General features: G+C 40.3%; 1 protein-coding gene across 2 annotated transcripts in view; it reads right to left on the bottom strand.

Moving 5' to 3' along the window:
- Positions 1-15869, bottom strand: part of PPM1B (protein phosphatase, Mg2+/Mn2+ dependent 1B) — a 60889-nt gene extending 45020 nt beyond the window's left edge. The window contains exon 1 of one of the 2 annotated variants that reach the window (XM_037066500.1): positions 15476-15869. The gene's annotated coding sequence lies outside the window, so the exon portion shown is untranslated. The remainder of the gene's footprint in view (positions 1-15475) is intronic. The other variant, XM_037066502.1, reaches the window with a different exon arrangement.
- Between the last annotated feature and the right edge of the window lie 11423 nt (positions 15870-27292).

Below are 27292 nucleotides of genomic sequence, written 5' to 3'. Positions count from 1 at the left end.
CAAACGCATAGCTAGAAATTTCAAATTAGCGCACCGGTACCACTCCCCTAGCCCTGCAATAAGGATAAAGTAGGTCATAAAATGGAAACAGCTGTGTGGTCTATGTGTTGGCTATGTACAGCATGTTATAAAAATTAGACTACATGCATATCTGAACTGTGACTACTAATATGCATTCAGGCTCTAGTAGTTTGTCAAATTTTGACAGCAAAGCTTCATGTCAGAAAACAACAATATTTAAGATACACAAGAGGAGACCTGGCTGAGTAGCTCAGTTAGTTGGAGTGTTGCCTCATATACCATAAGGTTGCAGGTTTGATCTCTCTTGGGGCACGCGCAGAAGGCAAATGACCAATGTTTCTCTCCCTCTCTTTCTCTCTCTCCCAATAAACAGATCCTCAGGTGAAGACTTAAAAAAAAAAGATAAAAATATTCACCGTAAATTTTACATCCAGCAACTGACTTTTAAGTATAAAAAAATATAAACAAACTCTACAAACAGAACTCAGGGGTATTGTTCCCATGAGGACTTCCAGAGGAACCCAACTTGAGACGATGACTTAAGGATGTTAGGAGCAAGGATGAGGAAGAAAATGAGAAAGGGTGCTCTAAGGGCAAAGAGCCAGAATGTTGGAGGAATGGCAGAAACTTCATTCCCAATGACCACCAGGGCCATTAGCTCAGATTCATCACAGACTGTCAAAAAGGTAGGAACGCCAGATTCCTGGGTATCAAAAATCCACTTAGCAGGAGTCACAGAATTTACAGAAACCCCAAGTCATGTACTCTCTTTAAATTACCACTCTTCCTCTCAAGACTTCTTCACATTTTTTTTTAAGGCACGAGCTTTAACACAAAATAGACTTGTGTTCAAATGCCGGGTTGACTGTGCGACTGACCTAATTATTTCTAAAAGATCAGAGTAATAAAAGCACCGTATCTCAGAGTTGTTGTAGTAAATAAATAAGGTAGTGCAGGTTAACTGTGTAAGGTCAGTGCCTGACAACAAGTGCTTTAAAAGTATTAGCTATCACTACCATTAGAATCCACAAGGCATACCTTAGTCTACCATAACCAACCTAATACATAAATAAAATCCAATGTATTCAAGTGGAAAAGTTGCTACAGTTTATGTGCTAGGATCCACGTATAAGCTGACAGAGCAAAAAAACATCTGATGTTTTAGAGAATGATTATCCTATAGATAGTATCTTGAACTCTCAAGTTTTTCCAACTCGGCTCAACTATACTTAAATATTCTTTATTAGCTTTTTCATTTCTGAAATCTTTTCAATGACTTCCTGGGAAGAAAAGAAAAACTTAACTAGATATTATCAGAACATTTTAGTTGATTTTATACATATATACACATATTTGCTTATATTTCAAATGAAATAAAATCACTGCATTTATCGGAATTACCATCTCTTATGTACAGCTTCCTTTGGTCACACCAGGGGCTATCACTAGTGTTAAACAGCTTTACTGTGGAGGAAAAAAGGACAATTCACTATGAAATCCTCAGATTAGAGTCCAAACATAAAGTTCCATTATACTGCCCAAGTGTTGTTGAAGATCCTTAGTTGCTGTTCTTTTACATAATAATATGCACCCATTTTACATATATAGCTTGATGAGTTCTGACAATATATAACCTTGGGTAACCACCACCACAGTAAAGATACAAAACATTTTTATCACTGGAAAAAATTCCCTCCTGCCCCTCTGAAGTCCATCTCGCCACAGCCTCCAGATTCAGGCTACCACTGATGCGGTGCAGGTGGAAGAGTTTTGCCTTTTCTAGAATTTCATGTAAATAGCATCACGCAGTAGGTAGGTACTCCTTCCTTTGTGTCTGGTTTCTTTCACTTAGCATAACATTTCTGAGATCAATCCATGTATGTTTATTTTAAGTTTGTTCCTCACTGCTTCCATGACTTTTAAAAACTTCAGGTCTTCATAGATTTGGAAGAAGGGGGAGGCAAAAACCTAAAAGTACTGTAGGTCTGTGTGAAGAACATGTCACCAACTGGTTCATGCTTAATATTTTAAGGTAAAAGAACCCCTCCCTGAACCGTAACAATGGATTTCTCAGCCAGTGCTGCTAAAGCCCCAGAGAGTTCCTGTCCCATCTGCACCTGACCACCGACCTCGGTGATGAAATGAGGGCTAAAGGAATCTTGGACTTCATCATGATTTTCTGCTTGATCATTTTACTACAAGACTGATTTCAAACATACTGACAAAGATCATCTTTTTAAATTCAGCAAAGAAGCCCAGGAATAAAATAGCTGTTGTCCCTAATCCCAGTAGTTTCTCAATCAGCTATGACAATAAGTTCAGGGCATGATTTCACTTCTTGTTATTCTCTTTCTTCTCCCTCGTAAATGGTTCCAGATTACAAAAAGCAAATTAAGAAAAATATCAGACAACATAGGTTTCACGAGACTTTCAAAAGAAATTTTATTTATAGGTTTAACTGCCTAATCATTTTAGTGCTGTATTTATGAGTAGTTAGTGAACTGGAAGAGAACATGACTATAATGTGCAGTTACAGTCCTATGATCCACAGGGAATCCACCATGGCCCACGAAGAGGGCACCTGGCGTTAGACCGGACCTTGGTTCAGCAACCTTGATACTTGAGTTTTAGCTAGGAAAGAATTCAGAGTCAGGTCTATAAGACAAAATTTAGTTAGAAAGTCACAGAGGTAGAAGAAATGGGCTCAGTACAAGTTACAGAGGCAAAAGAAGAGCCCTTGTAGCTTAGGAGAGAAAAAGAGAAAGATAAAGATAATGTGCCTAAGGGGGAGGAGAGGAAGGGGAAAGACAACCACGTGCTCCCGGTAGGTGCCCAGCCTGGGAAAAGGACTGGACTGGATAAGGGATACAGAGTCCTGGGAAGATGTGGGAGAGAGACTGGAGAGGAGGAGGACCTAGCATGAGCCTTCCTAGAATTGGGAAGAGACTTGTTACTTTGAAAGAAAGCTTCTCTCCAAGACTCAGGTATTGGGTTGGCCAAAAAGTCCATTACTTTTTTTCCATAAAATAAAACAAATATTTTTCATTTTCACCAGTTACTTTATTGATTTGGATATTTTGAATATGTCAGCTATCTCCTGCTATTGGCTTCCAATGGGTAGAGGCCAGAGGTGCTGCTAAACATCTTCCAATGCATCAGACAGCCCCACAGCAAAGAATTATTTGGTCAAAATGTCAAGAGTGCCAAGGAACTTTGCAAACCACTTCTGACACATTCCATCAGTCACTGCACCTTCTCCACACACTGCACAAATCTTGTTTTTTGCATTTCAGTTGCATTTTTACCTTTCTTGAAATAATAAAGCATAATATGCCAAAACATTGCATATCTTTTTCCATCTTCAATATTAAAATGGCTGCACTAAAAATTCACCAATATTGATGTTTTTGTTTTTTGATGCTAGCTGATATGACAGCTGTCACAATACAATCTAATAAAATTGCTTTGGGTAAAGTTGAACACAACTAAGCACTACCAGAGCCATTGCACGGAAAACACGTAATGGACTTTCTGGCCAATCCAGTAATATAATCAAAGCTTAACAAAGGTCCTTCTGGGTAGCACCCATTTGCCTGTCGCTTCATGTGCTCTCTCTCCATAGCAGCAGAGTATGGCTCCAAGTCAGGCGCTTAAGTGTGGGCCAGGAAGCAGCAGTACAGCTGCAAATAGATAGAGGCTGAATTGAACTTACAAAAGCTTTGGATGTCCTGCCAACACCAAGTCAACGGCACAGAATTTCTGGACCCTGTCCCTTATTCTGGGCTTGGTGAAGACAAGGCTTGACTTCTTCCACAGCGGGACAGAGGTGAGCCACCTGGTCACGGATGAGCCACCAGACGCACCTGGGGGCAGTCCTTTACTTCTTACCCCAATAAATCTTACCACTACACTTTCATCTTCCATGCGTGGGCCCCCAAAATGCTTTTCTCGTGACCCCATGGAAGAGCCCTATTTACCCTGGTAACATCATGACCAACATAATACAGAATGCTTTCTATTGAATGTCATGATATAATATATAACCCTATCAGTATGAAAATCACCAATATTCCTGGTAAAACAACTCACACACTGATGTCTTACTTGGTAGAATGAGCTCATACATCAGCCTGGTCCTAAAAATAAGGTACTTTGTGGTACATCACACTGTTGATACCTCCTTCCTTACTGAAACATGACACTTCTGCTGACTTTCAAAACACTCACACTACTTTTTTTCCTTCAAGCCTCCTACATTCAAGAAGGAAGTGGGCCCTCCAAAACAGTAATTAGCCTTCAACCAAAAACACAGCCATCTGCCCTATCCAATCTCACTCTTTCGGCAATCACTCTCTACCGAGCAACTTCATATCCCAACCTACCTATTCCATTAACTACCTATTCATAATCCCTCTTCTAGTAACAAGGACTAGAAACCATAAATCTCATATACATAAAACTGACCCCTACACACCATCACTATGGCCTCCTATTTGGGCTCAACTGACTTCAATCCCCCTTGCTTCAAACCACCCTGGAGATTACCACCAGCTTGATTTCCCTAAACCATGCCTTAACTGTCCCAAAAACACGTAGTGGTTTCCTAGTCCCCAACTGACAGTAAACAGAAAATACCCAGTGTGTAACTTCCCTCTCTAATCTGCCCCGCAGAGGCCTTGTGCAAGCAGTACATCATGCTCATTTCCCACCTCGTAGTCAATTTTGTCTGACCTTCTTCTGAGCTAACCTATGAAACAACAGCTCCTTCTTAAGGCCACCCTCAACCTTTCACCCCACCCTCTCATCAGTCCTACACAATTATCCATATTCCTTTTCACACCTTGGCTTTCCATATTCCTTCCTACCTTAACTTTTAACACTGGCACCTAGCAGGTGCTTAAGTACAAGCAGTTCTTGATTTCCAGCAATTTTACTTTTGGTGCTTCCCATTGAAAGCCAATTACACCTACTTACCACAGACAGACAGCACATTAATAAACTTATCACCTGGTTCATCCAGCTGTTCCACATAAAGCATCATCAACTCTCCACCCCTACAGACCTTTTTGAAAGCTTCTTGGCCTTAAACCATAATCCATTCAAGTCTAGCTCTTCCCAGGGGTCCTTGGACTTACAGTTAAGGAAAAGAGTAGTATAGAACCCAAAAGAAGCCTTCATATTATTACTTTCATATTTAATATGCTTTTAATATTTATATTTTTGTAAATGCATATTTCTAATAATTGAATCTATTCCATTATTTAGGAGTAGGCTAAGCTGAAAAAATGGAGAAAAACTGGATGTGTATGTAAAGGATTGTTTACTTGAAGTACGAAGCAAGCACCCTGTCTCCCCCACTTCAAATCACTGTTCAAGTACAGTTGGAACCTCTGTTCTTGAACTCTCCATCTCAGAAAACTGTGTGACAAGCGATTTGTTCGAAGACCGAATCTCCTTTGTCATCTGAGAGACACCTGACTAATCATACAGAAATCAGTATGAAGGGCTGTCGGGGAGAGAACTGATACTCCAAGACATTTTTTCCACTAACAGGTGGTTGAGAACCAAATTGTTCAAGAACCAAGACACTCAAGAACCGAGGTTTGACTGTTCCATGCTTCCAAGCATTCACTTCAATCCAAATATCCTTGGAGTTATTTTAAAATTACTTTTAGGTTAAAGTATATAATGTAACTTTACAGATATACCATCTAATTAATCCTTCAAAACTCTTAAAAGCAATTAATGAAAACACCAAACACCAAAAATAAATCTGTATTTATGCAAATAAGATTTTGTCATTAAGAAAAAAAAACCAAAGGGGTGGAAACAGGGGAGGGAGGTGAGGAGGCCTGGGGTGGTGGGGAAAGGCAGAAAACTGTAATTCAACAACAATTTTAAAAATGTAAAAAAGAAAAAAACAAACAGAAAATAGGACAAACAATAACAGCAAAAAGAGAAATTACACAAAAAGAGAAATTCAAATGGCCCAAAAGCCATGAGAATATTGACCCTCACTAGGAAAAAGCAAATTTCCAAACAGGAAAACTAATATGATACAGAACAAAAGTCAAAATGAAACAGCATTTCTCTCTCGTTAGAGTAAAGGGAAAAAAAGACTCAATACCAAATGCAGACAAGAATACAGACCTGTGCTGAGTAGCTCACACATAGCTGCTCAGAATTTGAAATATGGCTAATCCAAGGAGATTTACTGTTAACTATAAAGTATATATATTATTTCAAAGATTTAAGAGAAAAACTGCAGAAACATCTCATTTTCATTGAAATTGTTTTTGATACACTAGATTCAATAAAATATATCATTACAATTGACTTGTCCCTTTTTTGTTAATGTGGCACTAGAAAGTTTCCGTTACATATACAGCTGACATTGTATTTATATGGGACAACACTGATAATGAAAGCTTTTACACACCACTGGTAGAAGGACAAACTGGTGCTTTGGGGAGTAATTTGGAAATATCTAGGCAGGTTGTAAGGGAGACTACTACAATTCACCAATTATATTCCTAAGTATGTGCTATGGAGAAATTGTCAAATATACATATAAAAATGACGTGTAAATTATGTTTTAACATTATTGCTTACAATTACAAAAATAATCCAAATGTCCATCCAAAGAAATTAGACAAAATGTGTTATAATCATACAATGGAATACTATGTAATACATATGAAATACTATCTTAAAAGAAACAGAGCAGTAAGAACTTCAAAAAATGTTAAATGAAAATGCAAAAAAAAGTTCATACACGATCATGTACAAAAACTACAAAATCTCTTAAAACAGCACTATAGGCTATTCAGACACAGCTCTAACAAACTTACACTGAGATCACGCACGAGAAAGTAGACACAAAATTCAGGATAAGAGAAAGAATAGAAAAAACAGGAAGATTAATACACAGAAGGGCCTCAACTACAATGGTAATTTCTTTTTCCTAAATTATGCTGGGTTGTGGGTACTTTGGTGTTCATTATTCCTTATACATTTTTATAACTGCTTTGTTTTTACAGTATGAATTTGTATACCAGGTGCAACACTAATCGGGCATATTTTATGTTGGGGACATAAGCAAAAACTTCACAATTTTAACTGTGTTAAAAGCAATTATACCTTGAATAATATTTTAGGGTGCAAGAGAAGCTACATATAAACCCCAAATATATAAACCATCACTACCATTACAATGAGAAAAAAGAAAACAATACATAGATCCTAGATGAAGGGTCAGCAATTTTTTTCTTCAAAGAACCAATTAATATACATATATATATTTGAGGTTTTACGGGGCCATATGGTTTCTGTCACAATTACTCAATCCTGCCATTGTAGTGGAAAGGTTGCCATAGAACATATGTAAACAAATGAGCATGGCAGTGTTCCAATAAAACTTTATTTATAAAACCAGGCAGCAGGCCAAATTTGGCCAATGAGCCACAGTGTGGTGATTCAGTTGAGATCCTTTCTTTAAAAAAGAAATCAGTAAATCCAAGTGAAAGTCTGAAGGCAAAATGGATTTGCATAGTAGTAAAACATGCCATGAATAACCTGGTAATCACAAAGAGAAAATGTTCCTTGTCCGCTGACACATCTAGCAGTCACCACCTCAACCTGGTAATTAAACTTAGCACCACGTCAACATTTCGATGGTGATAAATACAGTTACAAAAAATATGTTAAATGTGAAACTAGTAATATGAAGGCTTCTTTGGGTGCTATAAACGGTCTCTTAGGTCATGAATGGAACTAGTATTCATTCTTATTTAGGGCACTCAAATAAACAGACAAGTTAACTTGTTTTAAAATAAAATCTCAGTTCACTGCAACAAGTAAAATCACATGAGACTAACTAAATGGCTCACAAATGAAAACAAAAAAAACGCATTAAAATTTTAAAAAAGACCAAAGATCTCTCATACTTATTTTAAGTGCGCAATGTTTGTGTTGACTCAGGAGACATCTTTACCAAACTGAACCATCACTAGGAAAGCTATAGAACACAAAGAAGAAATGAGGTATCTGCTTTGTAGCTAAATGCAATAGGATATTCTCATGTAAAAATTTACAATGCAGGAAAACAAAAGTGTAACTTCAACTATGGAATTAAGGGAAACAGTGACAATTATACAAACCAATTTCAACACAATAAACTAAAAGTCAGATTGGCTCCATCAGCTATCTGCAACAGGAATGTCAGATAACCAAAGCACAGAAGTAGCAGTCATAAGTCATCGGCAATGTATTTTAGACACTACTGATTACTAATCTTTCAGCTATACAATACTCACAAAGAACAAAAATAGGGTATTTTTGAAACACAAATCACAACATATATTTTATAGGTGTGTCCCAAATTACTTAACCCAGATTTGCTAAAGGTGCTGTTCACGCTGCTCCCATTTCCTAAACTTTTCTCCCATTCTCCTGTCTAGCAACTTCTCTATTCAAGGTTGAACAGTGAATGGAAACACCTGAAGCCCCCAGCTGTCTACATGCATAGTATAGGGATCTTTTCTATTTTTGGCTTCTTTTTAATCTTAGGTACAATAGTATTTCCCTCTTCCTACTTCCTCTTTTCATATTCCAGTTTTTGTCCAGTTACAAACTCTTCTTCCCTTTGCTAAAAATAGTGAAGTTCTTTCTAATCACAGCTTTTAAGCAGTGTAGAAAACACCACAGATCCCAGATTTTCCGATCATAATTTAAGCCATCCACAAAGGAAACAATCACAATTTAAATTAAGGAAAAGAGTTTGTTATCAAATGGAAAATCTATGAGGGCAGAGATTTTGTCTGGGTTTTTTTTTTTTTGAGTCTCCAGCCTATAATAGTTCCTTGCATATTAAAAGGCACTCAGTAAATGTAAGAATAATGTTTAGGGGTATAGGTTACCTACAGACCAAATACTATTAAACTATACTGAATTCTTTACTTCCTTGTGGGTTGGTAGCCTGGAGTAAGTAAAAGAAATAGAAAGCCTCTTATATCTAAACTTGATCTCCCCTCCCATACAGGCTATCATCTAGAGTTGCTCTGAGTTAATTATTTCCTCTTTGTAAGGGACTAAAAAAGGTCACCTGTGTTCAACAGATAAGCCAGTTCTTAATTCAGAGTTGACTGCTTTAATCAGAAGATGGGAAAAGCAAAACCCTTTGCCAAGAAAGGTTAAGCACCCATGAGCAATATGGATATTTCTAGATTCTCCTATTCGTAAGAACATCTATTAACTGCCGTATTTTGCCGTGTATAATGCACGCTTTTGGCCCAAATACTTATTTATTTTTAGAGAGAGGGGACAAGATGAGAAAGGGAGAGAAACATTAACATGTGTTTGCCTCTTGCACACCTTCTACTGAGGGCCCAGGCTGCAATCCAAGCATGTGCACTGACTGGGAATAGAACTGATGACCTTTTGGTTTGCAGGCTGGCACTCAATCCGCTGAGCCACACCAGTCAGGGCTGGCCCAAATTTCTGGGGAAAAAATAAGGATGTTTATTACACATGAATATAATGATTACATACCATAGGTATCCCGTGCATACTGTGTACGAAGCCACAGATAGCACTGATTCCTGTATTTTTCCTATACATATATACCTATTATAAAGCTTATAAATTAGACACAGTAAGAGCTTAACAACAGTAATATAGAACAATTATAATATACTGTAATAAAAGTTATGAGTGTGGTCTCTCAAAATATCTTACTGTGCTGTGCTCACCCTATTACGATGATGTAAGACACAATGCCTAGGTGATGAGATGAAGTGAGGTAGATATGCTCAACATAAGGATAATTTACATACCAGGAAACAGCTCTAGATTTCACGCTACTCAGAACGGTACAATTTAAAACTTATGAACTGTCTATTTCTGCAATTTTCCATTTAATATTTTGGGTATTTTCCAGATAATATGACCACAAGTAATTCAAACTGCAAAAAGCAGAACTGTGGATTTGGAGGGACTATGGTATGTACTACCTAATAAAGAAAATCTATTCACTTGAGTTTTTCCTATATCATAAATTTTATGACCACATTATAAAAGTTTTCCATGAAGGAAAAGTTTTTTTCATATTTCTATCAAACACACTTTTCATCTACAACCTATTTTGAGGTGAAGGACGTTCTACACAGACAAAACAGAGCAATGCTACCAACAGGCATTATCCTCCCTACATCACTGCTAATAACTGGCCCCATCTCTAAGAGCAGGATAAGTTCCTTAAATAATATCCATAGAAACCTGCCAATGTTTGTCATTCTCTCCTTCAAATGTCAGACCATGTTATAGCGGATCTTCTTTTTTTTTTTTTTTTTAAAGATTTTATTTATTTATCTTTAGAGAGGAAGGGAAGGAGAGAAGGATAGAAACATCAATGTGTGGTTGCCTCTCATGAGTCCCCCGCCGGGAACTGGCCCGCAACCCAGGCATATGCCCCAACCGGGAATCGAACCGCGATCATGTGGTTCGCAGGCCCTCGCTCAACCACTGAGCCACGCCAGCCAGGGCCAGATCTTCTTTTTGATGAAAAACAAGTTTTCCAACTGGTGTTGTCTCTGAACTTTAAGATCTTTAATTTTTAAGAAATCAATTTAAAGCCAATAAATATAATCTTAATATTTCAACATAGCTCAAAAGAACAGATTCCATTTTCTTATTAGCAAGTGAATATTAAACTATTTAGTAAGTCATAAAAGCCTTACACTGATAAACAGTTCTTTAAATATTACAACTATTACAAATATAAGTTAAATTACTATGATTGTTAAGATAACTTTGTAAGTTAAGTAAAGTGGGTGTTATGCCAAGACACTATAGAAGTGGTCACAAATTAGCTGCAATGAATAAAAAGTTACTGGAGAACGCCTATGTTATAACTTACCATAATTCAGAGCAAAATATGTCTGATATTAAGTTGAAGGGGAGAAATAAAACACCCTGAAATTTAAATGAAAACTTAAAAAAAAAGTATGAGTTATCACATGGTATTTGAATCCTAGGTTGCTAGATGATACTAAAAACTAAATCTTAGCCCTGGCTGGTGTAGCTCAGGGGATTGAATGCGGGCCTGAGAACCGAACAACCTGATTCCCAGTCAGGGCACATGCCTGGGTTGCAGCCCAGTTCCCAGCAGGGGACACTGGAGAGGCAACCATACATTGATGTATCTCTTCCTCTCTCTTTCCCTTCCCCTCTAAAGATAAATAAAATCTTAAGAATAAATTTAAAAATAAAAAAATAAATCTTAAAATCTAGTTTGAGAAATGAAAACTGCAGCATACAGACTACACTTTGGAAAACTTCATAACATTAGCCAGAATTTAGTAAAGTCTTCTTTTAATCATAACAATGATTCAACTACCTGATGAAATCACTCAAGTTAGTCCAAATGGTGGTTTGCTTTGGTGGGGGGTTGGGAGGATACAGATGGAATGTTGAAAACTGTAACCCAAGTCAAATCTATACAAAGTAAAAATCACATCAGAAATGTTTCATTTGGAAAAAAGATTCCAAAATTGCTAACAGAGATACTACCATACCTAACTTAATCTAAAAGACCAAAAGTTACTTTAAATCAATATTTGGATGTAAAAATGTAACCAACAAAAACGAAGCCAGAATGTGAAGCCCATGTATCCTTTTCTTTACCTTTACTTGGTAGATCTGCTATCAGAAGCTGATAACAAACTGCCATTTTATAAATTTTGACACAAAAGCAAAAATTAGAAAACTAATTATTTTCAAAATTTACCCTATTTTACTTTCACTCTCGTTTGAGTACAGGACAGTGAAATGGGAAGTACTCTTGGTTGTAATTCCTGAGTTTACACAGTTTGTAATAATCTTATCTCATTTTGCCCAATTAATTAGGTCTCTTAATCCACAATTCTGCTGATACTATATATACATGATCTGTCCAGAAAAAGTCCAGCCATTGATAATATGAGACTGGTTTGCACAACATTGATGTAACCTGTCATTTAAGGGGAGTGGACTGGAATGCACATGTGTGAACAAGGACGACTGCACTGTACTAGTCAGTAAGGTCAGTAGACACCACTGAATGAGCACGTGTACTATGTGACAGTCACACTCAAAATGACTGAGCAAATGTGCATCAAATTTTGCATTAAGCTTGAACATTCCTCTGGAAACTAAACTATTCAGATGATTCAGAAGGCCAGAGCTACGGACAACTGGTGATTGGCAGCTTCATCACAACATGGCACCCATTCATGCATCACATCTCGTGCAGTTTTTTTTCGACACATCAAATCACCCAGGTGACTGAGAATGCTTACAGCCCAGATTTGGCGCTCTGTGACTTCTGGCTTTTCTCAAAACTAAAATCACCTTTGAAAAAGGGAAGAAATTTCAGACTGTCGATGAAATTCAGTAAAGTATGACAGGGCAGCTGATGGCAACTGAGAGAACTAACTATGTGAGGTCCCAAGGTGCCTACTTTAAAGGGGACTGAGGCATCATTGTCCCATGTACAATGACTCTTGTATCTTCTTCGATAAATGTGTCTATTTTTCATTTTATATGCTGGATACCTCTGGACAGACTACATACACATGCATATATTTTTTACAAAGTAACTGTAAAACTAATATAAATAGCAATATTGTTTCATTCCAGATCCTAAAACTAGTTCACCTAAGGAAAAAATAAAAAGAATCAAGTACAATGCAAAATTATTACTGAAAATCCAGAAATAACCATATTCTTCCGAATTCTCTTATCACTAATTATAATTTTATATTTTAAGCTAAGTACTGTATTATTTTAATAAAATTTCCTTTTGAACTTAAAAAAATTAATTATCGTAAGTCTGATGTTACCAGTTGTTTCCCAACTGATTTTTGCTTAAAGCCATGCACTTGTGAAATGCATATTTCACAGGAAAAGTAAAATAGCACGTGTTATATTTTAGTAAGTTAAACTGTAGAATTAGAATTATACTATTTTACTTTCTATGCCAGGTCAAGTCACAAATATTCAGTTATATATAACATACAAATATTCATATAATATAGATAACATGTGTAACTAACACCAATGAATGTGAGGGGAAAAATTCACTCTCAGTATCATGTACAATTAAAAGAAATGTTTACCAACGCACGTACAAGGGCATGCCTGCAGTTCTTCCACTATTGGCTCACCCCGTTTTTCATGAATTTCCACAATCACTAACTATCCCATGGCAAATTCTACTCTCCCAAGAGTTCCAAAAGACAGTCTATCAGAATCGCATTTTAATTCAATACTCCTTTAAAAATGGACAAAATAGGGAAACAAACTTCCAAAAAGTAGCACTCTTCCTGACCACGACAACTTGTGAATCAGGTGTTCTTAGAAGCACAGCTATTTAGACACTACACATTCCTTCAGATGATGTAATCTTAAGGGATTTGGTGATTATAATATGTGAAACACTAACATAAAATTCTATTTACTGACATGACTGACTGTTAGGTAAACTAAAAAGGTTTTTCCACCTATTCTTGGAATCTTCATAGAAATCAAGACACCCAGTGTAAGAAAACAGGTGTTATAAGCTCTGCTCTTCACCTCTAAGGGAATAATCACCACACGAACAAATCCAAAGATTAATGTATAAGAAACTGGGGAGATCTTAACTAAGGAGAGATCAAATAAAAATACTATTCCATGCTGATAATGCAACATGAAGAACCACTGCAGAAACTGTGATAAGACTTTCTGAAAGCAAAAATAAATGAAGAGGAGAAAACACAAACCATTTATTAAAAAAGACAAAGAAAACATTGAGATAAAGTAAAAAGCTCAGTAAAATTCAGGATTACCCCTAAAAGAAAATCTGTAAACTTAAAAAAAAAAGGTTCTAAATACTTTTAAAAGTTCTACTGAAAAAACATGAACCTACAGGGGGCCTAAAAAAGTTTCTTTTAAAAAAATCACCATTTTAATACTATAACTCCAAGTACATTTAAAAAAAGAAAAGCTTGTTCACTTGGAAAGGACTACTATGATTAGAATAACTTGCCTCACTATTTACTCAAAAATGCTCTATTTAAAAGTAGGCCAACAATAGGAACTTCACTATTACACAAGAGAGAAGTAAATTAAATAATGTCCATTAACATTCAGTGTTGACGGCATGTTTCTCCATCCCCAACAACATACTGGCTTACACTGTCTTCCTGAACAATTTCCCACTTCTACATTCATGCAGTGGCTCAATAAAATGAGTTCCTGTGTTAATCCCACAATAAACCTCAGTAATTCTACATCACAGGAGCTGTAAATGTTTGTTAACAGAAAAAGAATGTTTTTCCCAAGATAGCTACATAACACTAAGACTACTCAAATTCCTAAATAATCCTTTTACAAGACTCCTGCCAACTTTATTTTGATACATTAAACATGCGGACCCTATTTTAAAAGGTCTTTAACTGTGACCTCATCAAACAGCTTCCTTGCTGTTCCTATTATCTTGTTTTTAAAGTTTTCAAGCTAATTTGAATACTGATGAGTCTGGACTTCTATCGGACGCTTAAGAAGCATTTTTGCCAAATAAGATGGGCAAATGTTCTAGTTCTGCTAAATCTGACATTTGAGATAAGCTCAAAAAAATGTTAATAACGAATTACTCGACACTCATTGAGCTCTTCATTTTAAGTATTACTTCAGTGTTACTTTCACACTCTACGTTTGATAATTTATTTTTTTAGAGGTGGTAGGCTCAGTTAAATTATTATTTTTTTAAACTGGTCTGCCACATAAAGCTGGTGAGTCTACTCTTAATAATCCTCGGGTAGACTGGGGATAACAATTTCATTTAAGAACTTCACTGGTTAAAAACAATGACATCTGAAAAGGCCTGCTGGGGAAGGCAGGGAAGAGAAGTCCGGAGTCTGCGGAGAAGAGAAAGAGAAACGATTTAAAGCCACTAAGGGGGAGACGGTGAGACGCAGACAGAGAAGAACAAGAGAGATTTAACAAGGAAGTGAAGTGGAGCGCAAAGTAGGGCAGAAGCTGATGAGGAAGCAAATGGGAAAAGGCAGTGTTTTCAAACAGGCATGCACGAGGAAGGGATGAGTTAAGGCCTGGGGTTGTCCCTGCGCTTTCATCAGATGCTCACAGACTGAAGCAGAGTACAAGGGCAAGCAGTTTACATCCAGGCGTTGGAGTAAACTACAATTCTCTACCACCAGCCTCTCTCAGCCTCGGCAGAGCGCGGAGGCGGCGGCTGCGAAAGGGGCCTACCCAGGAGCCAGGCCCGGCGCTCCGCTCCCCCTACCCTGCGGCACAAGAAAAGAAGGAAGAATTAGGCGGGCAGAGGCCGCAGCTCCGAGACACCCCGAAAACCGTCTGCGGCCTCGGCGGTGCCCTCGAGCGGTTTTCCTTGCGGCAGGGCGCCGAGCGGCCTTACCTGTAGCGAGGGAGAGGCGAGGTCTCACGCCGCCGCAGAGCCCCCCTGCTGCACTCAGCCTAGCCTCCCGACGGAGACGCGACCTTGCCTCAATCGCCGCTTCCCTGGGGGTCTCGGCCACCGCCTCCGCCACCTCAGGGGCTGTTTACACCGTCGGGCCCCGCACGCCGCCGCCGCCGCCGCTGCCGCCTTCTCTCCACCCTAGCGCCGTTGCCGATTCGGCCGCCGCCACCTCCTCCGCCGCAGCCTCGTCTCTCTGGAGCATCTTCCAGCCACCAAACCCTGAGAAACAGAGACTCCAACCGCGCCGGCAAGAAACTCCCCCGCAAGTGCTAGGGGGACGAGGCGGTCAGAGCACCGGCGGCTTTTCCGCCATTGAGCAGCAGCCGCTCCGCTCCTTCTGCAACCCCCTCCCCGCACCCCGGCCTTCCCCGCCCCTCGGAAGGCCCCGCCCCCAGCTTCGTCCCATTAGGACGCCGCGTGGCCTCTTGCTGTCCTCCGTTTGCTGAGCAGGCCGTCAATCACCGCTTTACCGCCCACTCCGGCTACCCAAGTAATCGGCGGTGTTTTCCCCGCCCACAATCTTTCCATTGGGTATCGGTGACCACCTTCAATTGGCAAGGTCAACTATCCATCAAACACCGCCCACTGAGTGAGACCCAACCCTTCATTACCATTTACTTCATTGAGTCCCGCCTCTGCCATACCTACCGGGCCGCAGAGACCAACCCACCCTACCAGCCATAAGTAGAAATCGCCGTCAATCAAATAACAACCACCTGCGCCCCGCCTCTCGAAGCTGAGCCAGAGAGATTCTCTTTTATTATTGGTCTAAAAGGTGGCCAGAGCCCTCAGTCATTGGCTTCCTCTATGTGTCCGTCAGTAAGACAATTTCCAAGTCCGTCACACCGGCTTTTTTTAAATGAACGCGCAAAAGGCGGGGAAGTATTCGAAAACCGATTGGCTCATCTTCGAAAACGGTCAGACCCATTGAGCCTGGGGAGATCCTTACAGTTCTACGAGGACCATACCTCTCTGTTTTTGACCTCTAAGCCTTGGGTAAAACAGGCGTCATTTAGGAGCCAACGGGCTGTCCAGTTATAGGTGTGGGGGCCTAGTCCCACCCGGAATTGCGGTGGGTTGGTTGGTGATTGGCTAACAAAGTCTGCTAGGCTGTCATTGGAAGTTACGAGAGCCTTTCTTGGGCGCAGAGTCGGGAGGGTTAGCGCAGACGAGGACAACGAGAGGTCTGGGAGTGGCGGTTGTTTTGCTTCGGCCAGCGGGTGTGGCGCACGCGAGAGAGGGAAACTCGGGAGGTGGGGCTCTGGTAGCGGTGTTGCGGGGAGGAGAAAAACCCGGATGTGTCCTAACAATGAAATCATCACAGACCAATCAGAGCAGCTGAGCTGGGATACCTGCCTGACCTGTCCCCAGAAAGGGAAAATTGAGTTTAATGAGCGGGAAATTGGAGTATCCGGGGAGACCAAAAACGACCGGAGAAAATGGGATTGGTGAACAGGAGAATTCTCTGCTGTTAGTGGTAATTTTTATTTCTTGTAGGCCTTCACTGTCTGGTATTTAGCCCTTGACATTTCCGTGTTTCGTTTCTCAGCCAACATTCATTTTAAAAACCTTCATCCTAGTCTTCGATATTCACTCGTTCATTCCACAGTTATTTAGCGTCTGCTATTTGCCAGGCACAGTACGTAGAGTTAGAGATAGAAAAGTAAATTAAGTAACCCCAATACAAGGTGATAGGTGCTATAATTGAAACAAACAAGGGATGGTGATGACATAAAGGATCATCCTTGTTGATAGCTTTACCCAGGAAGGTTTCACACAGAAACAAGTTGAGTTTAAATTAATGGTTCAGTAAGCAAGTAAAAGAACTGGACATGATTCCTCCAACAATTGAATTAGACTTAAAGGTACTGCTAGGCTAATTACCCTCCCCCCAAAGAAACAAAACTAAAGTGTAATGAAGATGTTCTCATACTTGAAGATAATGTTTTGTTTTCTTTTTAATGAAAATGCCCTGACAGAGGACTTTGGACTTTACTCTTTTGTGAAAATTGGTTTGAGCAGACAATTTAAACTAAGACTCAGGAGAATGCCATTCAGCTTAGGGGATGTGGAGGTTTTGGAGACGAGGAAATGTACCCAGAGAACAGTTGCCCAGGCCATGGTGAGGATGGAAGAAATAAAGTCTCAATTAGAATTCAGATTTTCTGGTCTACTTGAGTTTATATAAGGAGTTTATATAAACTTGAGTTTATATAGTGTTTCTAACAGCATGATAGCTAAACCACCAGCATCAGAATCACCTGGGTCCACCCATGCCTATAATGTTAGGGACTCTGGGAACATGACTTAGAAAGGTGGGTTTTAAATAATTCCCCAGGTGCTTTTTATGTACACCAATGATAGAGGCCCTCTAGCATAGGTAATGAGGGTGCCATAAACTAAAATTCGTGCCCCTACTACTGTGTGTTGGAAAAATAATAATAAAGAAGAAAAAGTAGTCCCATTTAGATTGTATGTTTCCCTTGACTCCTTTATTATGACTATGGTATCATACATTTCTCGGGAAATATTTCTTAAATGACATATAGAATAAAATTTCTTAAATTACACTCCTTGCTTGATACACTGTAGAGGGGAAAGAGAGTTAGATTCTAGCTTCCAAAATAAGAATCTAAAGATTATAAAATCAGACATCTGGGGACCCTTGACTTGAGAATCTAAGCAACTTTGGAACAGCATCGGAGAAGCTTCTTGGTCTCCTTAATTTCCTTTTCACTTTCCCGTGGTTGATCTCAAAACTAACACGAAGCACATTTAGGTGGGCTAACGATTGTGTTATTGGGAGAGACCTGTTTCTTCTTGCCGATGCCATACAGAATTACAGATCAGCAAATCTATTAATGTGCAAGCAGGTTTTATTGGTGATACGTTCTCATGGAAGAAAACAGGCCTTGTGGAGGTGTGGGGGTGGGGTGGGGAAGGCAAAGATTCAGGGCAAAGCAGGATAAGTGTGGCTAGAGGCCAAGTGGCCAAAGAGAGTGAGTCCTTTGTTCTGAGTTACATAGTTGGCAGGATGGGGAGGTCAGGGGGTTACACATTGATTGACAGGTATAGGTGGTGCCAGCTTTGAGGGGCGGGAGGCATGAATACCCAAAGATGTTAATGGGTTTTTTCCTTTGGGCACTGTGAGCCACTTCCAGCCTTTCAGGCCTTGGGATGAAAGCACAATTTCAAATGCTTTTCTTCCCAAATAGTGGGAATAATACACAGAATTTCAGGGGCTTCCCTCGTTCCTGCCTTCATTTCCCCTCTGGCTGCTCATTCTACCATAAGATTTGCACATCATTCTTTCAATTGTTAAAAATATTGAATACTGTCCCTTATTAGAATATAACAATGATCAAAATGTATTTAGATTAATTTTGTTGTATGCTTTATTTTATTAGAACACTAAACACTAAGACCCAAAAGAGTCACAACTTTAAGGAAAATTAATATGTGCCCTCATAAATACAGGGCTGGGCAAAAGTATGTTTACAGTTTACATGGAAAAAGACATGCAGGTTATGATTATTATAATAACTTCATTAATATAAAAGAATATCACAATAGCACAGTAAACCCATTTTTGCCCACCTCAGTATATAAGTATCATGAACACTGAATAACATCATAGTGGGCTCTACTACTAACTAGATGTGTGACTTAGGCTAGTAACTAAGTTCTCTGAGCCTATAGTTTGTTGTTCTACAAAATGGGTAATTAAAATGGGAAGAATATTAAACATAATGTAGAAAAGAAGTTCTGATTTTGCCAATGTTGGCTGCAGTACTCAGATGTTCTTTTTTAAATAAGATATCGAATATCAATTTTCTCCAAACAGGTTTGAGTGCCCCAATTTTGCTAGTGCACTAAGCCCAGACACTGGGTCACTAGTAATCCAGTGCTGCCTACTTCACACAATTATTTCAAAGAGTAAATGGAATGTAGTACATAATAGAGGGCCTGTCACAGTTGAATTAGAATCTAAGAAATGTCATTTATTCAGTCAGCATATCTGTGTGCCTGTTACATGCAGGTTTCTGTGCTCTCTCTGACAAGGAGTTTCAGTGCCAAACTGTAACGGGGTCCAGAACTTTCAGTGTTCTCAAATATAGGATAATAGGCCTGGCTGGGGGAAGGGACACATGGAACAGGGCCATTGAGAGTTATGTTGCAGGCCAGCTTCATACCTGATATGCAAAAATGGTTATTTTGTATGTCAATAACTGCAACTAGTCTTCTAGCCTGAATGGAGCCAGAAGGTATGCATAACTTCCACCCATGATGTAACTGGGAGGCAGCTCCCCTTGGTTACAGCACCTGCGGGAGAGCTTGGAGATGGTTCACTCCACACCACAGAGCCACACCTGCTTAGACTTACTATGGCATCCAAGAGGCTGAAAACTGAGGGGGTGCTAGCAGGTGTAGCTGATTGTGGGAGGACTCAGAAATGAAGTTATGGAGGAGGTAACAGGCTAGGATTTGAACTAAAGGCGGGCCACCATGTGGGGCAGAGACTTTACACGGAGGACAATGCGAGAGCACACAAGAAGGAAAGGGGTGAAAGGTCTCTTGCTGGTGGGCTCCAGGAGCCACGCGGTTTCGGATTAAGAACTGGGGAACATGGCAGAGACATGGTTGACAGTGCTGGGGACTGCAGGAGACCTGCCCAGCTGAGCAGGATTACTGGGAGGAACAAGGAATCTAGATGAACTAGGGACTTCTATTTCTTTTTCCTTGAGATATGGTAGCCCTGACTGGCCTGACTGGGGAAAGGAGGGAAGAAAGGACTGTGTGTGTTTGTGGGTATATTAAGGGACTTTGGGGTTTTAATGGCAGCATTCTGTGATTACTCAAAACCTGTATAACCTTTGAATAAATAGTTCCTTTCCTTTTCACCAAACTCTGGCATTGAGAGGGACAGTTCATATCAGTGGCAGGCAAAGACGAACCTAGGCTGGAGGGAACCCAGGGAATATAACAATGATCAAACATGGCCCTGTTCCATGTTTCAGTAACAGTGTCTTGCCCCGCCTCCATGGGTTTATTCTGTAACTGTTACAGAATAACAAAAGAGCAAAAAAAAATAACTGTTACAGTGTAACAAAACTTGAAGTAGCCTGATTTGAGTAGATTGATCCACTCCCTTTTAAACCACTGCAAATGTTCCACTAATAAGCCTGTTTGCTTCATTAAGAAAAAATTTCAGCATTGAAAAAAACCTACCAGTTCCACTCTACAAATATTTATTAAGCATTCGCTGTGGATCAGGTACAATGGTAGATGACAGGCACTACTGCCTTTGAAATTACCCATGATACTGTGACATAATAACAAATATATACTTGGTTTTCATCTCTGGTTCCTGACCCAGTGCTCATAAGACCTTTGTAGTTTCTTGAATGATAGGGCTAAGAGGAACATTTTTTTTGCTATTCATAAGAAGCCCATTTGAACTGTACCTAAATTTATGCTAATGAGGTAACTTGGAGGATGGGGACTAATTGCCAGAGGAATCAGCCATCTAATGAGAGGGTTCAAACTTTCAGCCCTATCCTGGACTTCTGGGGAGAGGAGAGGGGCTGGAAATGAACTTAATCACTAATAATATAGTCAATCATGCCTACTTAATGAGGCCTCCATAAACACCTGAAATGACTGGGTGTGGGGAGCTCCCAGTTTGGTGAACACATGGAGGTGCTGGCCCGGGTGGGGCGGGGGGGGCGGTGCGGCGTTGAGCCCAGAGAGGGAATTGGAGCTCCAAGCCCCTCCAAACCTATGTATCTCTTCCATTAGGTTGTTCCTAAGTTGTACCCCAGCAATAGTAAGTAAAATGCTTATCCTGAGTTCTGGGAGCCATTCCAGCAAACTGATGAACTAAAGGATGGGTTTGGGTAACCCGTGATTTATAGCTGCACAGTCAAAAGTGCAGGTCACACCCTAGGACTTGTGATTGGCTTCCGAAGTTGGGGACAGCCTTGTGGGACTGAGCCTTCATGCTGTGGGGGCTGTGCTAACTCCAGGCAGTGTCAGAATTGTTTAATGTGGGGAAAACAACCCACAGATTTGTTTTTAGAACTGTTATGAACATAGGAAACAAGTTTCCCCTTTTATTGACCGTTACTACTTTCTTAGAAATGATCAACACTGACTTTCACGAAACCACACATAGTTTCTCTTAAAAAAGTTTCTCAAACATTTCCAGAGGAGGACTCCTTAGCACTGAGGCCCTTTCATCCCCAGGTGCCTGGGGATTTAGCAAGAATTAGGCCACGTGTGCTAAAAATTATCATTAAAATCCATAAGCATTTTGCCCTCTGCTCCATTTTAAATACTCATGTCAACATTTAAATATTGTTCAAAAGTCTTATCACCATGAGGGGGAAAGTCTTTTGTAAAAAACCACATCATATGATTTACAAATATATTTGGCCACAACTCACAGCAAACCTAAATGTTGGCTTAAATAATTGGAGTGTGTGGGATGTCATTTTCTTACATAACAAGTAAGACATTTAGAGGCCAATAGTGATGTCAGGGTCAGTGCTTTTACAATTATCTTGTTGCCCAAAGATTGCAGGATGTTTACTGCAGCTTCAGACAAAATGTCCAGGTTGAAAGCAGTAAGGTGTGAGGGAATCATATGAGCACCCCTAGCGCAAGAGAAGCCAGAAAATTAGGGAACTGTGGTATTGTGAGTCGTTAACAGTAAAATCTTTTGAACTTCAAAGCTATCAGAATCCTCTGGAGGGCTTGTCAAACACCGACTGCTAGGACAGGTCGGTGTTTGGACAGGTCTCAGGTGGGCCCTGGGCCCTGGCATTTCGCACAAATGCTACTGTTGCCTCTGTTGCTGCTGGTCCAGGGGCCACACTCTTGAGAACCAGTGACTTAGACCAATCATGATTTAATTGCCTGGCATTGGCACTCTTCTGCCCAGAAACATGGCCACATGAGCATTTATAAATACTTTTACAGCTATATTTCTGTTTTATTTATGCACAGATGAACATAAACTCAAGCAATGGCAATACCAGGAAGTCTTTGCAGATGTGAGTAGGTCTTCCATGCACCCAGCTCTTTTTCCAGAGCCATAAAGACCTCAGACTCTGAGACACCAGGAGGCCTTTCGAGCTTTCTAACTTCCATTAAAATCAAGTAGATCTGATGCCATAGAGAATATTTTAACTGAAGTTTATCCTAATGTCATATAACTCTCACAGCTTGCATTAGTCGGAGTCAGCAAGGAATACATGATGCACTGGAATTAAAAATTTTGAAACCAGTGTAATAAAGAGACTATTTCCAAAGGTGCAGACAGGGTAGGGGTAAGCATAAGGTCTAATCCCTTTGGGTTAGTAAAAGGGAGGTATATTATCACCCCTATGGCTAAAGGGAAGAAGATTCTGGGTTTGCAGAAATATAGATGGAGAGGTTATATGCAGAGGGTCTCATCACCCTGACCCTGGTGAAGGACATATAGGGATCCCTCACCAAGTAGGGAATAAGTACCCAAACCTCCAAACCTCACTCTGCTCCCTCTCTCTGATTTCCTGTGAGTGCTTCTCATTGGCCAAACCCTACTGGGGCCTGTTGATATCATTCACATAGGTCATATATTATCCATTAGAGGTGAAGGGACAGCCAGAGGAACAAAGAGATGTCTAACACACACATATTTGAATTTTTATACCTTTTACTTCTCACAATAGAACTATTCTTTTTCTGTCATTGAAAATTCAAATCATAAAACAGAAAAAAGATGTTAGAAGAAATCATCAAATCAACATTTCTCAAAGTATGGTCTAATTATGAGGGCCCACAAGTTCAAAACCAGTTTCTCAATGATACTAAGACATTATTTGCCTACTTCACTCTCATTCTTTGTGAGGAAAACAGTGGAGTTTTCCAGAAGCAATATAACACATTGCAAAATCAGGTACGGATTCCAATTTTTCCATTGAGCCAGAGATTAAAGAGCTTGCAAAAATATAGACAGTGTCCTTCACTACTAATTTTTAAAAAGATTTTATTTACTTATTTTTAGAGAAAGAGAGGAGGGAGGGAGAAGGACAGGGGGAGAAACATCAAAACAAGAAACATTGATCAGTTGCCTCTTGCACTTACCCCAACTGGGGTAAGTCAGGGACGCAACCCAGACATGCGTCCCTGACCAGGAATCGAACCAGTGACACTTCACTTTGCAGGATGGTGCCCACCCAACTCAGTGACACCAGTCAGGGCCATCACTAATATTTTTGTTGTTTCAGAAAATATAGTTATGTTTCACAAAAAATGCTACTTATATGAACACCAACTATGTTTTTATTTAATGAATTAATATATGTTTTTAGGGTTCTCAATTTTAATTTCTAGTACATGTTTATAGATCTAACCCACACAAACAACAGCTCTTTGGATGCTCAAAAATTTGTAAGAGAACACAGGGATCCAGAGACCAAACCATTTGAGGTGTGCTCCAAATCGTCTGCACCTCAGGCTAGCTCCAAAGATAAGCCAGGTGTCCTCAGTCTAATGAGTGTGGGGGGGGGGGGAGGAGGAGGGAAGAAAAGGATGACCTAGAAAAGAAAATGCCTGCCTTTCCTTACTTTCTTTTCTTCCCCTTTAACATTTTTATGCCTTTTCTGATTTCCTTTCTCTATTGAATAGTTACTGCACATTCCTGCTCCAAGTCTAGAACACTTACCCTATTCATTTTTTAATTATTCAGGTAATTTATTGTTCTAACATTCTACCCTCTGTGAAGGACATGTATGCAAGCATGTCTATACACACAAGCACACGTGTATACACACACAGGATGAGAAGTTCTTAACCTGGTGTCCGTCACAGAGTCTCAGGGGATTGAATTCACCAGTCAATGAACTTGAATGGGGAAAAAATTACACATTTTTAAAAAATTTTTTTAAAGATTTTATTTATTTATCTTTAGAGGGGAAGGGAAGGAGAGAGGGAGAGAAACATCAATGTATGGTGCCTTTCGTGCGTCCCCTGCTGGGAGTTGGCTGGCAGGGAACTGGCCTGCAACCCAGGCATGTGCCCTGACTGAGAATTGAACTGCAATCATCCGAGTCAAGGGACCGCGCTCAATCCACTGAGCTACACCAGCCAGGGAAATTGCACATTTTTACTAGCCTCTACTGAAATTTAGCATTTCTTTCTTACAAACAAGGAAGAAATGTTGCAGACAACAAACCACAGCAGCATCGTTACCAGACTAAAGGGATCCATTTGCCTGCACATATCAAAGCCCAATAAAGTACAAACATGAGTCTGCGGCAAAGATAGTAGAGGTTTATTTAAGGAAATGGCACCAAGCCTGGGGTCACAGGTGAGCTAAGGCTCTAAGACTGGCTCCCAGATGGTTTGCACTGAGACAGACTATGTATGGGAAAAATTATGACTCATGGTGGCCAAGGGAGTTGGGTCGGGGGCTCGGCTGATCGGCTGTGGCTGGGGTAGGGAATAGTTGATCTTTGAATCAGGTCCTGATGTCAGCCATGGCGTCCTTCTGTCTGGTTGTGTGAAGATGTGTTTCTGCATTCATGGGCCTGGGGCTGAAACACCACTGAAATGGAGATGTTATCTTCAGTTTGACCAAAACCCTGTTTCCTGGTCAACAGACCTGAGGCTTTGTTCCTAAGACTGATGCTAACCAGGATCTTGTATCCTAAGGCCGTCATGATTAAGGAAGGGAGTGGATAGGCAAGGGGAAGGGAGGAAAGTGAGTCATGGTGCTGTTAGATGGGGTGAGGCCAGTTTGGATCAAGAGGGGGAAGAAAAAGAAGAAAAGGTCAACTTTAAAGAAATGAAGTTTTTGCATTTACAGCCCTAGCTGTACCTGACTTTATCAGCAACGGAAATTGCTGATATTGTCATATCACATTAGAGTTGTTGCAGATCTCCCGAAATAATCATTTACACTCAGCACTATTTTGAAATTACAGGAATTGTTGGACTCACTACTAGATTTTGTTAGAGTATTCATAAAGAAGCATATTATATTACTTTATCTGATGGTGTCCAACCTTTTGGCATCTCTGGGCCACACTGAAAGAAGAAGAGTTGTCTTGGGCCACACATTAAATAAACACTAATGAAAACTGATAAGCAAAAAAAAAAAAAAAGGTTTAAGTAAGTTTACAGTTTTGTGTTGGGCCGTATTCATAGCCATCCTGGGCCTCATGTGGCCCACGGGCTATGGGTTGGACACCCCTCCATTATGACACATGTTTTTTTTAAGTTTGAGACAATTTCAATATAACTGGTTTCATTTGAGATCTTATGAACTTAATATTATGTGTTTAAAAACATTATTCTGAGTAGGAATCCACAGGATTTACCAAAGGAACCTTTTGGGCGGAAAAGGTTGTTACCAGACAGGGGCCTGGCCCTGAGTGGGTCCGCCTAGGGCCAGCTGTAGTGTGCGGGCTCTTGACTTCGTGTAGGAAAGATTTCACAATGCAAGTCCATAAGGATGCATTTCTTAAAGCTGGGGACAATGAAACAAGGAAGGAATTAGCATAGAAGAAGCCACAGGAGAGCCTGGGCTGGGCTGCCTTAGATCACTGGGAAGTCAGAGAAAAGGGGGCTCTAGGGACAGGTTCAGGGGATCAGCCTGGGGCAAGCTACCAGCTGCCATTGCCTTAAAGTTTAGGAGACACACACCTGTGAAGAAAGAAGTGGGGTAAAAGAAGGAAAGGGAAATGGAGCAGGTAGCACGCACTGGGCCCATCTTGCGGTTTTATCTAGTTCTTGCAGGCAAGAATCTTAGGGGAAGACTCAGGGGAGGGTTTCAGCAGAATATTCATCAGTCCTCCGGGCATGCCCTTTCAGGGTCATGGTGTCCACTGATTGGTCAGTGGCAGGGCAGGAGGTCTTTAGTCATTGCAGTGCATCTGGCAACGCCAGCCTAGTATTGTCGCTTTTCTGCACAACTGAGGCTTTGATGTTATCAGGGAGGAGAGGCCAGGGGGAAAATTGCCCTGGGGTTGAGGTCCTTGTTTTCCCAGATTTGCCCCCTTAGAAGCTGAGGACCTTCCCCCTGGTGACCATCTGCACCTGGCTGTAAATTGCTAACCCACTGTTTTCAGCTGTCTCAGTTTCCCTAATCCACTCACCAAGGAATTTGCCTAGCTTCTCACTGTCCTGTCTCATGGGCAGTAATCTCCAAATCAGCAAGGACATTATTTCTTTTTTGTGTGTTGTACACCATAGGTGCTCAATAAGTATTTTTAATTGAATTTAGAGGTATTCAAGTCGTTCACTGGATGTCTTCCCTTTCTTCAGTGCCACCCCTCCAAAGCTGGGTGGGCCCCCATACCCAACTTCCTCCTCAGAGAGGAAGTTGATCAAGCTGTTACCATCCTGCATGCAATCCCCAAAGCCTTGGAGGCCAAAACCGGCTGCCTCCGTGCCAGATGCTACTTTGTTTTAAAGTGGGTGTCCCGCACATGAGATGATTGATATTATGTTATAACACAGTGGGTGGTATCGGAGGCACTCTTCACTCGGGACCCAACTGTGTAAGTGCTACAAAACGACAAAACGTTTAAAATAGGTCTGGCTGTGGGAAACTCTAATATCAGCCATTTATGTAAGCAGTTTAGCATGTATACCCAAGTTCATTTACATTATCCATTTGCTTTGTTATGTTTTGCTTTCTTTTTACAATAAACTATACATTTCTGCCAACTCTTCAGCTTTTGCTTCTTAGTTGCATTGCCATTT

This window comes from Sturnira hondurensis, unplaced genomic scaffold (genome assembly GCF_014824575.4).
Source record: "Sturnira hondurensis isolate 20B ecotype Veracruz unplaced genomic scaffold, ASM1482457v3 Scaffold0016663, whole genome shotgun sequence".
In the NCBI taxonomy this organism is placed as follows: Eukaryota; Metazoa; Chordata; class Mammalia; order Chiroptera; family Phyllostomidae; genus Sturnira; species Sturnira hondurensis.
The sequence above is the reverse complement of the archived record's forward strand: the minus strand, read 5'-3'. Positions and strand labels throughout refer to the sequence as shown.